Source organism: Macrobrachium rosenbergii, chromosome 1 (genome assembly GCF_040412425.1).
Source record: "Macrobrachium rosenbergii isolate ZJJX-2024 chromosome 1, ASM4041242v1, whole genome shotgun sequence".
NCBI lineage: Eukaryota > Metazoa > Arthropoda > Malacostraca > Decapoda > Palaemonidae > Macrobrachium > Macrobrachium rosenbergii.
This window is the reverse complement of record NC_089741.1, coordinates 34584505-34589497: the sequence shown is the minus strand read 5'-3', so window position 1 is coordinate 34589497 and position 4993 is coordinate 34584505. Positions and strand designations below refer to the sequence as shown.

Sequence of the window (4993 nt, the reverse complement as noted above, 5' to 3'; positions counted from 1 at the left end):
GAACAAAATGGGCTGAGTTCCCTTGAGCCTGGGGCAGTGGTACTGCTGTAACTGGTTGCCGGTTTGGCTAAACCCCCCTCACCGGCCTTCCCATCTTCCGCCCTCTTTTGTGTAGTCAGTTACGGGCTGCTCTAGAAGCTAAAGACCTTGCCAACGTTGTCAGCTTAATCTTAAACAACAACATTTAGCCAAGATTTCTAGTGGAGTTGGGTTATGTACCCTTGTGTTCAACTGGAAGACTTGCCGGTAATGTAACTGGTTTGTGGTAAGTTAAGCTCAGTTAGGTTTGGTTAGGTTAGGCCATGTTAGGTTAGGTCAGTCCCAAAAATTCTAAACCTTTGCAACTCACCACAGACCTTTCCTGAGGATGCGTATGTCGAAGAGGAAGACATCTTGCTTACAGAGAGCCAGATGGCAGGACTCCTGTTCACTAATGATATCATGGACAGGCAAGCCAGTTCCAGTCTAGCTAGTTACTGGCCTAGCAGTGGAGGCTTCCCTTATATTCCCTTCACCTTCTTAGATGGTAAGTCAGATTTTCTTACTGTGATGACAAATCAAATTCTTTCTCCTAGAGTGTTGGGTTCTCTGATTTTGTTGACAGATTGGATTTTTCTGTCAAAAATGACAGGTTAGATCTCCTGTCTTAGATGAAAAATGAGATTCTCTCTGTTAGAGGGCAAATACATGTTAGATTAAAGGGGTTTAGGTGTCCTTACTTTATTCCAGGCTTCGTGGATCGCTCCAAAGTCTGGAATGCAATTCAGGTGTGGGGAGAGCGCCACCTGCCTCAACTTCGAAGAGGTTTCTCCATTCTACAGCGGTCCCCATTTGGAGTTCCAGATCAATGACGTCAACTGTAGTTCCTATGTGGGGATGACCAGCTCCTCAGGGCAGCCCATATATATCAAAAAGTGTGCCAGAGCAATGTAAGTGGAAGATTAATCTCCCCTACTCCATCATTAATCTTAGTCTGATATGTTGTCCAGCAGTTGAGGCCCTTTTATGTGCTGTTTTTAATTTGTAGTTTTCTTGAATTACTAGTGCTGTGTCTTTCAGCAGGTGTGCCATTCGTTTTTCCTGCAGACTGTCTTGTAAGTTTTCATATCTCTACCAATTACAATTGATAAAAATAGGTAGATGCCCCTTTCCCCATTGCTAAATCTCTTTTGACACCAGCACATGTATGAGATCAGTCCTCAGTCCCTGGATTCTCTCAGAGTGACGTAATTTGAGAACAATACAAAAACAAAATATTAACGTGTGTCTCCCAGTGAGTTTTGATGACTGACTTTGCACAATGCATAACCTCTTTCAAATTCATTTTTCGATCTTGAGCCACTGCTGTTGAGTTGGTAAGCAAATCCAGTTGTAAATGTGGCAGTATTATTATGCAGGTATGCCCACATGTTTTGGATATCCTTAACAACAGAATGACAAATAAAAAGAAGTTTGTGAACACATACTGTACCTACATGCTCCACAGGAAAAAACTGCACAGATGCTGGGCATCTAAGAAAATCAGTAAAACATTACTTTGTTGTGAGCATCGTGTCTCCTAGTTACGGCGATCATATTGGTCAAAATTGTAAAATTCAAATATCGGTCCTGTTATACTTAGCTTTGCCTTCAGTTAGAGTACAGCCATTATTCTTCACGTGTTCTTTTTTGTCTTATGGAATAAAAGGTGTCATTACCATATGCTCCTGAAGGCACTGAAGAAATCTGAGAAGTACGAACGTTTCGCATGTCGCTTAATATGGATAAACCAACACACTTGCAGTGAGCAATGAGTAAACTTTGGACCATTCCACAGATGGGATCCTTGCTGGTAGAGTTAGGCCACGCCATAGGACTTTGGCACGAGGAGACCAGGTCAGACAGGGATACCTACGTCCACATCAACACAGGCAACGTCCTCCCAGAGAAGGAACACAATTTCTTCAAGGAAGCTGACAACAGCTACGGTGTGCCTTATGACTATAGCTCCATCATGCACAGCCATGAAAGGGTAGGTTATCGTTAAACCTACTGAGGTTGTAGACAGATTGCATTCCTGAATAGTTATGGAAGGGTATGCTGTTAAAAATACAGATTCCTGATATGTTCCATCATGTGTGGATGTATGTTGCTTGTTATATCCCAAGGAGAGCAGTTTGGGCCATTTTCAGGCATTCTACATTCAGGAGAATGATGAAAATTTGCTTCCAGAGAAATGCATGAATAGGAAGCATTGCCATTTCACATTCACTGAATTATGAGCTCATATGTTTGTCTAAAATGTTAATGTTCATACGAAAACTAAAACCCGTGTTTACAAATGATACAGGAAACTGGTTTGAACCTTCTTCCTCAGGTCTACCAGCTGACAGGACACATCACCATAGCCACCTAAATCCACTCTACCAGGGCCTCCTGGGACAGACAGTTCTGTCGCATATGGACAAACTGCTCGTCAACAGGATGTACGACTGTTCAGCCAAGCTGATAGCAGCTGGGACCTGCACCAGTGACCCGTGCCTGAACAACGGTTACCTCGCCAAGGACTGTTCATGCATCTGTCCAGATGGGACGTCTGGAACAAACTGCGAGACAGTCAATATTCCTTACAACAGTAAGTTTAGTGTATAAACTAGCAACAGCAAGTAAAAAATGCGCCGACGTTTCTTTGGCGCAAGCAAGTTTTCTGTATAGCTGCTACAGCGTAAAATCGAGGCCACCAAAAACAGATCTATCTTTTGGTGGTCTCGGTATAACTTTGTATGAGCTGCGGCCCATGAAACATTAACCACGGCCCGGTGGTGGCCCATCCTATATTGTTGCCAGAAGTCCAGTTATGGCTAACTTTAACCTTAAATCAAATAAAAACTACTGAGGCTAGAGGGCTGCAATTTGGTATGTTTGATGATTGTCCCCACAGAGCCCCTTCACCAAATCCAGAACTTGCAAATTATCCTGGAACAGTTTAGGGACACTGTGACGTCATCACGGGGAAGAACGTTAATGAGGCCACTCTTTGAACCTTTCCAGAGGCCATCCTCTCGCCCTACACGGAGGAGATCACCTCGCCCACGACCATCACCACGCCCAATTATCCTTCCAGGTATCCGGCAGGTAAGACCTTTTGCCTTCCAGCGGAGGGTTTTGCTTCCGTCCCATCTTGAATGCCTCTGTCTGCGGGGACAGGCAAAAAGTCGTCAACTCAGTTACGGTAGGATATGAAAAAGACAAAAGAATGAGGAGAGGATTAGAAAATGAGGAAAAGATAGATGTATAAAAAGAAAAAAGGATGATAAGGTCAGTCTTAATTAGAATCTGCGCTAGGATACATCTCAGAGAAGTCTTGCTGTTAAATAAGTAAAAGCTAGGTTGCATTTATTTAAGGTCATTTCTTATGACAGGTCTCTCACTCCCAGCCAGATGCCTCGTCAGCAATGTGTCTCATCCACTCTCCACACACAATGCGCCACTCACCTTTTTCTTGCACGCCCTTTTAAATTAAAGTAACTGCCTGATAGTTACAAGTTAGTTGTGGCCCTTTATTTGCTGAGAGAAAGATTGACCTCGAAATATGGAATAGTTATCTATCACTTGAAGAAGAGATGTTACCAAATCTCTCAATGCCATCATACCATTACATGAAGTGTTATGCTAACTAAAAGTCTGGTTCTAAAAGATTCACCCAAGTAAAGTGTATCGCTCAAGTATCCCCATAAAATACATTAACAGTACATTTACAGCTTTAACCTAATGCCAGAATGGATTTTGCTTATGAGCCAAATCGAGAAGTAATATAAAGTGGCCCTTGACACCTCAGGTCTGAAGTTCACCAAGTGGATCAGAGCTCCTGAATGCCACAACGTGGTGGCGACGTTCTCAGCCTTTGACATATACATGAGGACTCCCCACTACATCACAGAGACGGAGACAATCGACATGTGCTGGTACGACGGCCTGGAGATCAGGACGGACAACATGCTCGACGGAACTTGGTAAGACACGACCAAAATGTTGAAAATGGACGCCAAAGTGGTGGTGTCCTCAGAGTGATCTCCTTGGGTTTGAACTGGGTACGCAGGAACCTGGTTCCTCCTGCAACCTTATCCATTGATGGTGACAATGTGTGTTGATACATCCTAACTTAACCTAACTTTGGGCTCAGCGTCCTTTCTCGACAAGATTATTCTACAGGAATGACAACTGTACAGCTTTCCTCATGTGTCTAGGGCCTTCCATACTAATTGCTTTACTGTCTGACATCTTTATGACCTAACTGGATCACTTTTCCCATCTTAGTTGAATAGGTTCCATGTCACCAACTATCTGTATTTCGGATTAATTTTTATATGGCATAAAAGTTTTGTTTTGGAATAAGCAGAGGAGATGAGCCCACGTTTTGGAACTTAATTTCTTATACTGTCTCACGAGATTAAGACATAAATATGACGGATCTTCAACTTCAAAAATTCAAGCGGAGATGCAATGCATTTATGCCCTAATACAACTCTCCTTGCATTTTAATAATTTGCTTACAATTTTATCTATTTATTTATTGACTGGTTATTTTATTTTTTCTTTTTACTTAAGTGGTATCTTCTTTATGTATTGCCCAGTACTATTTGTGACCTTTTAATGAACACCTGTGGTGGGCTTGTTCCATATGAGTAGGGTTCATCATCTGAATAATAATAATAATAATAATAATAATAATAATAATAATAATAATAATAATAAAACAATAGTAATAATAATGCAAGAACCAAGTACGTATGGAAATACACCGATATGCCTGTGTGCGTGTGTGTGTGTATTGATGTACCTATGCAACTGTGAAAACACTTGAGTATTCTGGTGTGGATCTTCCGTGGATTCAGGTTCTGCGGAACCGAAATCTCGAGCGGAGACACTTTCACCTCCGTCGGGAATGAGATGGTCCTATATTTCAAGTCGGTCTCGAGGTTCAAGACCGGATGGTCGGCGGCTATCACCTTCG

General features: G+C 42.3%; 1 pseudogene; it reads left to right on the top strand.

Moving 5' to 3' along the window:
• Window positions 1-406: 406 nt before the first annotated feature.
• Window positions 407-4993, top strand: part of LOC136840147 (blastula protease 10-like) — a 20883-nt pseudogene continuing 16296 nt past the window's right edge.